Source organism: Rhagoletis zephyria, unplaced genomic scaffold (assembly GCF_001687245.7).
Source record: "Rhagoletis zephyria isolate East Lansing unplaced genomic scaffold, Rhagoletis_zephyria_1.1 Rzeph_scaffold_00037, whole genome shotgun sequence".
In the NCBI taxonomy this organism is placed as follows: Eukaryota; Metazoa; Arthropoda; class Insecta; order Diptera; family Tephritidae; genus Rhagoletis; species Rhagoletis zephyria.
This window is the reverse complement of record NW_016157121.1, coordinates 535,473-548,488: the sequence shown is the minus strand read 5'-3', so window position 1 is coordinate 548,488 and position 13,016 is coordinate 535,473. Positions and strand designations below refer to the sequence as shown.

The window sequence follows — 13,016 nt, the reverse complement described above, 5'->3', positions numbered from 1 at the left end:
CGACGAGCCAACGCATCTCTAGTTCGCAACGCAGTAAAAACAAAGTTGCAAAATTAAAGGCCCGTTTACATACAACTTTGGCGTTGCGTTGGCGTTGGCGTTGGTTTGACAGAACGCACGTTAAAAGTATGCTTGCTACAATGAACGCTTGGCGGCGAATCCTTGGGCCACTAAATTAACATATTAACGACAGATAAATTAATATTTCATATCAATAATTGCATTAAAAACGATATTTCTTGCCCGCACTTGATTAAAAAGGAAAAATATTTCACATAATTTTATTTATTCGCAACAGCTGACGAGCGACGCACGCGAAAAGTTGAGAGTTGGCCATCTTTTTGCTTTGTGTTGGCGTGAGCGTTGTCGAATTTTGGCTATGTGGACGGCTGCATTTGAATTCATGTATTCATAGTCAGCTGTTGAAGCGACGCCAACGCCAACGCAACGCCAAAGTTCTATGTAAACGGGCCTTAAGAATACAAACAAAAAAAGATTCCACACACCAGTAGGCCACGCACCACGCCGACAACAGTGACGATAACAATAAACAAAAGCAACAACAAAAGAAATGCATAACAACCATTATAAACTACATATCAACAGTGTTTTCTTTGTCATAATGTCGCATTTCGATGAGCCACTTATGCGCTGTTTTTGCATGCCACACACTTCAGGTACACAAGTGGTGGCAATGAAGAGTGCTTACATATTTACATACGAGTGCATATGTACACTACTACACTGCATGCAAACGAACTGCATAAGTGAATAAGTAGTGCATAAGTGTCGGCCCTCTCGCTCGCCATTGAAGTCAGTTGTCTCGGTGCAGCTGTCTCGCAGCTATCGTTGTCACTGTCTGGGAGGCTGCAGTCGTCTGCCAGGGATGCACTGCCTCTGTTTTTTTTTATAAGCCGACAGTTGTTTTAGTTGCTGTCTTTTATTGGTCTCACGTTACCAGTTGTAACTGAGCCTTTGAGCCGACACGTCGACTGCTTCGTTGTGCACACTTTGCTGCAGCCGCCAGCGCCTGCCATTGACGGCCTCCGGTGCGCATTCTCAGCTTAACCCACAAAAGCTCATTCTCAAGCACATACATACACAGTTCCAACCATGTCATGTGTAAAATTTTAAACGCTCACACAGGCAAGGACGTGCGGTTCGGCAGCAGCATGTGGCACACGCGTTTATTAAGAAGGGGGGAGACAAGGGGCTGTGTGGCAGTGCAAGTGTGATCGGGCAGCAAAGCACAGTGGATGTAGATGGTGAAATTATTGAAGTCTATTTTGATCATAGAAAGTTTTCAGCTATAATCGGAAATGTCTCTGCTAAGATTTCATTCGGCTCTTGACAGGCATTTAAAATTCTCAACAGCCGTATTAATGACGATCACGCTTCACGAATTTGCGTTAGGTTATGCCCTTACCTGGGCCTGTTGTGTGGAGTTGAGGAATTTGAGAAATCGCCTCATCTTCATGCTAGCTAAATCGCTCAGGTCTCCAAAGGTTCCAGTAACCATGTCCAATCCTTTCGGCTCCTCCTCGTCTCTGCCATCATGGTGCGGCGCTCCTAGTCTGTCCGCATGCCTACTTAGGGCCTGCGGATTATTCGCGATAATATACCCGAAGTAAGGCATGCTTGTCGTAAAAGGCGACTAAAATCCATTTGGTGTGTGCGATTGGGGGCATTCGTGCGTCTCGGGAAGTAGGTGAATGTCGGTAAAAATGTCCTCTGAAATACCCACCAACCCTGGCAGTTTGGGCAAAACTGTTAATCAAGTCAAATGGCACAATGAATGGATAATACTCCAGGTGGTACTCACACGTGTGGAAATCCATCCGTATTTACTGCAGGGGCAAGGATTCTGGAGGCCCTAACCATTGCCAAAGTCTGCAGCGTCATAGACCAGGTGCGTATCCTGCTGGAGAGGGGGGAGGTAATGCCAATCCTCTTTTTTTTTTGAGAGTCGGAAGAGGACCAATCTCGTGCAGTGGATGTGTGTCTAGAAGCAGCTCACTGCCAACGATCCTCCAATAACGGAGTTGCAATGCATTGCGGACAGCGACAGAAGAAGGCGGTATCAGCCAGACAGACCTATGGCGCCACGAAACCCTTGCCTAAAACCAAGGATAGAAGTTATGCAAGGTCGGTCGAGCCAGAGCTGCCCTCGCTATGCCCACGGAACATCAAAACCTTCCTACTACGTCAGGAAGTTTGGGGCTCAATCCACAAGAAAGGTGACCACGCTAAGTGGGTCAACTACCACGATATCAGCCTTCTTATAATAGCATACCATACGGCAAATCTTGGACCGGTACCGCGAACGGAGAGATCACAGAAGGAGTAAAGGGGCAAATATCGAAGTTTTTGGTCTCGTTCAGACGGCTTTTCGATATGCGGTGGGGTCTTCTGACTGACTTTGCGGAGCTCAAAAGATCGCAGGTGTCGGTACTACAGCGTTATTACAAACCTACATACATATTATTTTAGAAATTCATCGTCTGCTGGAAGACTCAGGAAACTGGGTTTTAAAAGAAAAAGACCTATCGGACATAGTACATTTCGATTGCTACCCAATATACGATACTTAGGACACTCTATAAGTCACTCGTCATGCCCGTGCTGGTATATGGCGCGGAAGCATGGACAATGTTTGCGTAAATACGAGAGAAATATTTTGCGGCAGATTTACAGGCCTTTACGCGTTGGCGACCTCGAGTACCGCAGACGATAGAACGATGAGCTGTATGAGCTTTACTTGGTCATGTCGTTCGAATGGACACCGACGTTCCAGCTCTGAAAGTATTCAACTCGGAACCCGCTGGTGGTAGTAGAGGAAGAGGAAGGCCCCCACTGAGATGGAAAGACCAAGTGGAGAAGGACTTGGCTTCGCTTGGCATTTCCAATTGGCGCCAGTTGGCACAAAAAAGAAGCGAATGACGTGCTTTGTTGAACTCGGCCAAAATCGCTTAGGCGGTTACAGCGCCAAATAAGAAGAAGAAGAAGAAGAAGAAGGACACCGATTATAAACGGCCTTTTATAGAATTCCACAGTCTCTTTGCGGTCCTTCACCCATTGAGAGTCACCGATTTCTCGGAAGTAAAACGCAGGGTTGAGACAGGCGTTTTTACTGAATGGCTTCAAGTAAGGAGAGAAATTCGTCTGCCTGACTTTTCGAGTCTCATCAGAAATCTTTCAAGTAAAGTTGGTAGTTAGTCAACTCAAAGTAAATTAAGTTTAGGTCATTAATTATCACAATATTGTCGGAAATTTAACTGCTGTTGAGTTAGCCTAGGAGGGTTGTATCACTTAAGCCGAGATAGAGAGTGCTATGACTGTAGATGGAGATCCATCCACAAGTGTTGTTCCGCTTTGAGAATTCATTACCCAATTTTTAACTAGAAAGTACCCAGTATTCAAATATTTAGTACTTCTATCATACGAATGATATTTCGTTTATCTTTTTGACGGAACCAGGCACAAAACAACAGAAAAAAAGAGCACTTTGACTACATTCCGTCTGTTGTACTGATTTTATGTCCCTTATAATCTGTTTTAAATCTGCACGATTTACAAATAAACCTAATACCATGTCCCCACCAAAAAGTTAACCATCTCATATCGAACTTAACCACATCACTAACTATTGCTGTCCACACTGCGGTTTGAGGTTTATAAAACAGTACAAATGTAAAGAACAGTGTTCGGCCCTAAATCGATTCAGGACTAAATTACTGTAAAAATCGGAGCAAAAACCAATTTTCCGTACTAGATTGAATTTTTTTTTTTGTTTCTGACATTAACTGTTTGACTAAAATATTTTCTACTCATGCAAAATAAGAACGCGAGGCAATATAAGGATAATATATTACATATTTAGGTAATTTTTAGCATTTTAAATATAGTAGAACGTATCTAACACTTAATTTTTTAAAAAGGAAAACTTTTCTACTTTATATAAATTTCATTCCTCATATATTTTTTAACAACTTAAGTATAGTTCTGCATCCGCCAATTTGTGCGGCCATACATCAAAGAATAACGATCTTACTTTATTGACGCATTGCTATGAAAGAGTTACTTTTTAACAGTGAGATTTGGCTAACTTTCAATTTTTTAACTGAAACCGGTGGTGAACACTCAAAAAACGGCACCAAGAGGGGTATAGCATGAATGAAAAAAACGGAATAGATTTGAAGTCAAGCGGAGTAGAGGAGTAGATTTCAAATTTTTTTCAAAAATCGGAGTTAATCTAATTGATTTTAGTGGAGTCCAAACACTGGTAGGGAACGAATTCTTCACATTTTAACGCTAATGACCCACAGATGGCGGGCAAACACAGGGTTGTATCAGACTTTCGACGTGGTTTCGAGTTGGTTAGCTTTTAACCATCTCAGTGAAATGGTTAAGTGCTGTCATTTTTATATGGCGAAACTACGCTAAATCAAGTGGGTTATCGAGATAACCAACTCAATAGCCATAACTACGTGGTTAGCTTCGGTGGGGACATGGTATAAGCAGATTGTTGAGCGTCAAAGAGCTCAGGCGTTCGTCTTGCCAGCACATCGCGGCCGAATGTCTCATCCCACCGTCTCATCCTCTTCCAGGCAGGATAGACAAATGGGGTTGTCCTGTACGCCTATCACAGTCAGGTGTTTGTGCCATGTGAAGTGACTAGTCAGCAGTCCAACAAATTGTCGCGTCTGCTCAGTGAGAGAAAAAAACTAGATAGACCTTCTGAGATCGAAGGCAACATGAATTTTGCCCACCTGCAGCGGACCGATGAGCTCTGGCTAGTGGTCAGATGTCTCATTACCAGGTACTCCCCAGTGGCCTGGTTCCCAGAGTAAAGTAAGCTCGTTGTATTTTCCAACATACTTTAGTCGAAACTTGCATTGCCGAACTTGTTTGGAAGTAGTTAGAGGGCTGGCCATTGCCTTAAGTACAGCTTAGCTGTCACTGCAGACACGTAAACTCCTTCCCCTCAACCTATTGTCCACAACGTAGTCCATGGCCTTCTTCCCCTGTGACTAGACAGGCCACATCGTCCGTATAGACTTGAGCTTAAATATCAGTTATTAAGACTGACAAGATATTTATTTTCTGTTTGTGATTAAGCAATGTGCTTAAAATTTTTATATACATATGTACAATTGATTGTTCTGTCCACTGTAACGTCAGAATGGCAACTGACTGACGACGCTCACTTAGGTGGCGCATGCACAAGTGACATTAAGTGCGTAAGTGCAGTATTTATAAGCCATCATCGTCAGGGACAGGACCGAAAGTATGAATATACATGCATAACTACATATACAGCAGCTATGTTTAAGTTAACACTTAAGCTTTGGTCACAGCATGCAACCCTATAGCAAAAAGTGATCAACGCTTAGTAGAAGTGGTAATTCAAGGAGGTGAACTGAGAAGATTTTAACTTTTATCAGTGTTAGAAAACCCCTTTCATGCTATGTAACGATTTTTTGAACATCCAAGATTCGCCTCCTTCCTCTAAACTAGCATTTCTCACAGTCGTTTTACTGGCGAATGAAATATTTCCGATAAAAGTGGTCTAGTCTTAAAAAAAAAATCAGATTAACTGCATGAATGTTCAATTCAGCAAGCGCGCTCAGATCGAAACCCTGCCATCCATCCAAGTCAGGGTAGGTAGCCCAGTTAACAAGCATTCATAACGATCCAAATGCCAGCGACTATAGCAACCGCAAATTTACGAATATCTTTTCTCAACTCACCAACCCTTACCGCGGTCTTACTGCTGTCTATATTTGTACCACCGGATAACTGGCAATTCAGCAATTCAGTAACGTGGGAAAGCCGCTTCTAATGACAAAAGCAACGCTGAGCCAAGAGGCATTAACCAGCAGGCGCTCCCTCGCCGCATGAGGCATGTGCCGTCCAACGACTGAAAGTGAAAAGTGGAAATCGACAAAACACCGGGCGCGCGTTCTCTCTCGCATTACTTAGTGAAAAAGTGATGCCAAGCGATTAAATTAATTGGTAATGTCAGGCGTAAAATGTTAGCAATAAGCACCGCATTACGCTTTTGCCACATAATGTAAACGTAATTAGTTAGCGGGTAGCAAAGAAGAGAAGTATTGCAGTGCTGAGGGTGACTTGGCGGCAGGGTTATTGAAAATGTCGTTGATGGTGGCAATGTGAACGGGTGGTAATGCTGCTGACATTATTGTAAAATTTAGACGCGACCACACACCAACAAAATTAGAAATACATAATTTTTTACCTATGCAGCCGTCACCCGGCAATTTATGTATGTACATATCTATGTACATATTTACATTGGAAAGCGAAAATTTTATTATTAAAAAATCCTAATGTTGACCAGCGTTGTTCACACAATATGTCATCAAAAGCCTTGTGCAATAATTTGGCCCTGACGTCAGCATACTTTATGCGTTGTATTCAATTAAAAGTTGTACAATGCTACAAGTACATATAAAATAGTTAGATTGCATTTTTGTTAGAGTTTTTTTTAAGTTATGTAAGTATGTACATATGTACACGCTTTTTATTTTCGAATTTGCAAGGTCAAGGCAAATGGAAAAGCAATATTAGCGTAGGCGTCAGGATATAACTTTTGGATGTCATAAATATGACAACTGCATAAGTAAAAAAATTGGCTGGGAACAAAGCAAGGCGTATTATGAATTTTTTATTTAGTTTTTATTTTTTTGATAATAAGTGCAATATGGTTCGATACACGGGTTTTATATGAAGCAGCTGCGCAGTGGATATATGACTTAATTTTCCCTTTACCTATTCGTTTGTTATGCACAATTAATGGTGATTTTGTTTCTTCTAAAAACGGATGCCCTTCCCCGATGCCAGATGGGTTTGATGTTACACTCAACCCCGTAAAAGGGCGTGATTTTGCCTTCTTGCCTTTGTCTAGCTCACGCATTTCATAATATTCTCGTCATCTGATTTTCATGGCAACCATCTCCCCTGACAAAGCTTCAAAGGGCAGAGAACAGGGAGGCCTTTTTTGCCTTACAAGAGTGTGACATTTTAAGAAACGAACATAAAATTGTCTCACCGTTTGCGTTTATTTTAGAATCGAACACGAAAAGGGAAAGGGGCAATGAAGAGGCGACATTAGTTTTTGGTCGAAACGAACTCACCATAAGTTTCTCGATTTCGATTTGTACAAAATTTTACAAAGTATTTTATTGAAAGTATTTACCATATATATTATATGTCTTTTTCTCACTTTCGAGCAATGAGTGGATTCCGCGCCAATGGGGATCTAGAAAGTGGAAGCCAATTTTCGATACCTTCAAATGAAGTGAAGGGTTCTTCCGTAAAGCGGGTGAGTAAGGTCTTCTCGTCCGGTACCAGCGAGATAAGTTTTGACCACTTGTGCGACATACGGCCGATCGTTGTCATAATGGAAGATCAATGACCAATGTCCGGTTGCCAATTCCGGCCGTTTTTACGCAATCGCTCGCTTCAATCGCATCAGATGTCTGTCTGTAGAAAGCCCCATCGATCGTCTAACCACTTTACAGAAGCTCATGATACGGCATTCCCTTCGCCGGGCTCGCCGTGCTTAACATATCCGCTTTCGATTGGCAATATTCTCTGCACAAGCAGCATCCAGGCTTTGCTTTATATGGTGACGCTGCAGTTCAGATTGGCAGCTCCTATTACGATTTTCAGTATCAGATTGAAAAAGTCGCACGAGAGTGAACCTCCTTATCTAAAAACTTCTTTTAGTCTCAAACGCCCTGCTCAATTTGAACGGAGCTGTAGGTTGTGCTCAATGCCACTGTACATAGCCATATTGGTTTGTCGGGATCCCAAAATTAGACATGACAGCGTGCAGGCAGCTGCTCTTCATACTATTGAAAACATGTTGTGTGCCTTAAAATCTGGTCACTTAGCTAGTCTGAAGCATCTATACATCAGTCTGGGCTCGTCGATGTCGTCATTCAAACCCGTTGGGAAATGTTCCGTCCATATCTGAGTTGTACTCTGAACATCTGTTATCTTATTTCCATCTTCATCTCTACAGGAGCAAGCCCGGGTCTTAAAACCATTGGATTGCTGCCTTTTTTTCTGATAGAATTTTCGAACCGCATTCCTGCCTGCCAGCATCTCTAGCCTGCCTTTTCTTCCTCTTGAAAATACGTCTTTCTTCCCAGCTTTACGAAATGCAACTACAGTTAGAAAAAATTGTTCATCACAGTTCGAAACTAGTTTCTTCTACAGCTTTTGTTCACCATGAGATACGACTGGAAGCTGACGTCTGGTTTAGAGCCATCGGGTTGCTATATTAATATGCACTTATATTAAAACGCCTCCCACAATGGGCTTGGGACTGATCGCTTTTGTTCGAGCATGTCCTATGAAGAGACTAATTGTTCACCTTTATACCCGAACGGGTATGAGAAGCGACTAGTCACTTTTAAAAACTAAAAATAAAAACTTGCACCAGCTGAGATTCGAACCGGAGTGCGAATACTCTCTCTCTGTGCCAACGCCGCACATGAAATTTCATTGACTAAGTGCGTACATATCATTAAATCTTTAATAGTACCCGTTAGAGATGAGTTGGGGACTAATTGATCTCCAATTATACCCATAAGGGATGAGTTGAGACTGATTGACCTCCAATAGTACCCGTATGAGACTAGTTGGGACTAATTAATGCCCAATTGTATCCGATTGAGAGTAATCTCGGAATACTCGCTTTAGAGATTAGTCGCACAATTTTTTGCAGGGTTAATAAAAAATTTAATGGCTGTGATGCCATACATATGTATGTGCATTCATATGTCTACAGATACTTGTGTAATAATTTACAATCATAGGAGATTAAGTTAAAGATTTGCTTTAATCGTAACTTCTAAAAATAATCAGATGATGTATTCATGTGTGTATATTTGTTTTTTATTTTTATTTTTTTAACAATAAATGCGTAATTTGTAAGACAAAAGAATTTAACTAATTATTGTATTATTTATTATGTAGATATATGTATATGTACATAACATTAGACCGTACCAGAAAAAAAGTTCGCCGCACACCCCAGAATCTAAAGTGTTTTTGCAAGACAATTTTGAAGAACTTCTTTTTGTGGAGCGTAGAATTGGTTTTTTACATTTTTCGTTATTTACAGTCGGATCTTAAAGTATAATATATTGGTGTTTTTTTTTACTTTTCTTCTTCTAAAGTTCATTAACGTAAAGTAGCCCGTTATAGAGCTGACCCACCAGATCTCAGTCTTTATCACCCTAACGTACCACCCTAATGTCAGAAAAATTAAAGCCCTCCAAAAATCTTCAAAGTATTTATTATATCAGTAGAACTACTTAAACAAAAAAATTATTTTCATCTAAAAAGGCGAAGGTCCAATAAGTTTTTATTTTCTCGAAAAGTGCTGCCACCTTTTAAAATATGGGTATCAATCGAAATGTTTTTAAAACGGTTTTATTTCTCAACTACAGGAGGGTTGCCACTTATTTAAAAACACAAATTAAATTTAAATCAAGGAAATGGAGTAACTGACATGTGTATCAAAATTTGGGTGTCGGACGAAAGAGATTTAAAAAGGTTTAAGTTTGAAGATATACTGAAGAGGTTTTCACCCTGCTACAAAAGTCGAATTTAAATAAATTATACAAAAGTTATATGAAACATTAAAATATGGGTGTCAAGCGAAAGAGGGTTAAGAAATATGAATTGCAAATTTATGTATGGCAATTATTTCAATTGAAATTTATGTATGTGATTTCTAAAGCCAAAAGTTGGCAATTATTTCTTTAAATATAATTTATATTTATATATGTATATTTTTGTATGTTTACATTAATCATTTATCATTTCAACACTCACCGAAAGATTAATGATTGATGCAGCAGATGTAGAAATTGAAATTGCTATTTTATAGTGTTTGAATGTAATAGCGGTAATTTCAGTATTTATTCACTTTATTGGCGGCACTTGCACAGTAGTAAGCCATTCACAATTTACTATTTAATAAAGATTTTCACTTTAATTTGCAAATTGCAATTTGTTTTTTTTTTTTTTAAATTTTATTGCTTTAAATTTTCGCTATTTCTCCATTTATTTGTACGCTGTTTTTTTTTTCTTTAATACTCACTGACATAAATCACTTATTGCTCTTTATTAAACGAAACAATCTGATGTACATTGATGATGTCTTTTAATACTTTTTATTGAACTTTTTATTGTACACTCTCATACATATGTATGTATGTATGTATGTATCTACATATTAATAAACTGATGACAGAATTTAGAAACGTGACGCTCGCGATGTGTATATATGTATATGTATGTAAATATTTTTTTTGCACCAGTTTGACTAATGTTGATGTTTTGCATTGCAACACCTTTTGCTCACTTGAGTTTTTACGTATTTTTTAAGTATTTAATTAAGTGCCTGTAGGCATTAAGCTGATTTACTTATCAATTTATAGATTGCAAGAACTATGTATAGTACATATGTATGTATGTATGCACAGTGACGGTCACTTGAATAGCGCCCATTTTCGATCCTCAGTATGAACAGTTTCCTTTTTTTTAATATTCATAATTTTTTATAAAAATATAGCATATTCTATAACCAAAACCAATTCGATTTTGAAATATTAAACAAAATTTATACATAATAATTCAACTTTTCATGAAAATTTCAAACTTTTTAAAAACATTTTTAGAATTTTTATTTTGATACAGATTTTTTTTTAGTTTAACATTTTTATGATAATTTGTTACATTATTAAAAATTTTGTTTTTTTTGAAAATCGTATTTAGAAGTTTTTTGTTATAGTAAGTATGTATATGCTGTTTTTATAAAAAATTATTAATACTAAATAAACAAAAGGACTGTCAATACTGAGGAGCAAAGTTCTTAACATAATTTTAAAATCTTTAAAATTTTGACGAAAATTTGTTGAATTATTATATATTTTGTATAAAAATTTTTAAACCGGATTTACATGATTTTTGGTATAGTATATGCTCAATGTTTATAAAAAAAAGTATAACTGTTAAATAAACAAAAAGGAAATGGTTAATAAGGGCGCTATTCGAGTGGCCGGCACTGTATATACTACATACATAGATACATATTTATGTGTCTGTGTAGAAATAGCCAAAGGTTAATAATAAATCCATCAGCAAGTTTTTTACACAAAACAAAACAAAATGCCAAATTTCACTACACATAGCTAAAAAGCGAAAGCTTTTACTGAAAATTATTTTCTAAAAATCAATGAAATCCAATAAAATGCGACAATTGATAGCGTACAGCTGTTGTGTATACAAATTGGCTGACTTTAGTTTAACTAAATTAATTCGCTTAGAAAAATCTATGAAATTAATTATGTTTGCCTTTGTCCGTACTGTGTGATTATTTCATTTACAATTTGTAGCTTGTTGAGCGCGAAATTCTGTAGAAAATTGTTATGTTTATATGTACATACCCACCTACGAACATTTAATTAAGTGGATGGCGGCACACACTTTACTCAAAAAAAGAAAAACCTCACTTTCACAATAATTTAAGTAAACCCAAACGAAATACATAGAACATAAATAAGTGTGTAATTCTATGTAAACCCGAGTTAGTTATTCGCAAAAATATGATCAACCGATCAAGCCTAAAAAAGTTCGTTCCAATAGAAATTGGCAATGTTTTTTTTTCTAATTAGCTATAAAGGGGTTAAGGCCGAGCGAGATTCTTCAATTTGTGGTATGTGGTAACGAGGAGGGCCCATTGAAAAATCAAACTTCTTTCGGATGTTGCTCGAAGCAGAGCTAAAACCTCGATCTAACTGAGTAATAGTGTGGCTTTCAGTGGTCTGAGATGGGCAGAAAGTCCAAGTTTCGAAATGTCTCGAAATAGCCAACAATGTTGTTGGCTAGACTCTAGACAAGGCTTTTGACACGAACCAAGGCGTTTTTCGGAGAAAAATAGCACTAGTAGTATTCAAGGGGTACTTGATGTCGGCGTTGTATGAATCTTATAGTTCATTTCCGCCAAGCCCTAACTTTCAAATAAGCGGGGAAATCAATTAACCGGGGAACAATTAAGCGGGGAATACTGTAACATTATTACCTATTTTTTTTAAGTTTTAAAAACCTATTGCAGTAGTGTAAACCAATTTTATTATTTATTTTATTAGTATTAGAATGTATTATGTATACACCTTAAAGTCGATTTTGAAGTCAAAAATCCATTCTGCGCGGGCCTTTTCCATTCCTAACTGGAGCACTGAAGATGGCACAACGCCGAAACCTGTTTGTCTCCGAACCAAACTTGACAAGGGATGACCGAAACTCATTCCAAACTAAATCACCTAACTCGATGAAGAGTATCAGCTCCCTTTTTTCTGCGACAACACCTAGCTCCGCTCGAGATGCGCATTGGTCAATGACTTTCAATGCGCTGTTCATTGCGTAACTGATAGTGGCTAGTTACTTTTCAAAACTGTATAAGCTCGAACCAAAAACTAATAAATTTTAACAGCCAGCGCATAGAGAAAGTAGCACGTGCGCATGCGTGTCTGAAGAATATTCTTCATTCAGACATACTTTTTTTATATATGGATATTAATTCGCCGCACAAGTAATGCGTATGCAGCTCAATATTCAATTACAAAATGCGATAAGCACACCTACATACACGCAAGGGGGAACATTACAATTAAATTCGTTTCACACTAATGACGAAGCGCATCGAATTAAAATTGCAATAAAATAATAGCTGATGGTGTGCATTGACCGACGCAGCAAGCAGAATGACGAATTGATTTGTACGCGTTTGCTTGAAAAACTACATACGACCATGCGATGACGCTTATAAATTGGATTGACTTGTGCCCTACGCAGCTAGAAGAAACTCAGGGCTATTGTGCACGGTGGGCAGGAAGCGAAGATAGGTTGCATAAAAATGTCGACAAAATCTGAAAGCAGGGTTGTATTTGTTGATATTTTTAGGTTAAGAATCC

At 38.5% G+C, this 13,016-nt stretch overlaps 1 protein-coding gene across 8 annotated transcripts in view; it reads right to left on the bottom strand.

The window, feature by feature from the left end:
- Window positions 1-13,016, bottom strand: part of Sulf1 (Extracellular sulfatase Sulf1) — a 217,055-nt gene that overhangs the window by 191,807 nt on the left and 12,232 nt on the right. Inside the window, exon 2 of one of the 8 annotated variants that reach the window (XR_001847964.1) lies at window positions 9,874-10,162. The exons of 6 other annotated variants lie outside the window; for them this stretch is intronic. The gene's annotated coding sequence lies outside the window, so the exon portion shown is untranslated. Of the gene's footprint in view, window positions 1-9,873; window positions 10,227-13,016 lie in introns of those variants that run through there. One more of the 8 variants, XR_001847965.1, reaches the window with a different exon arrangement.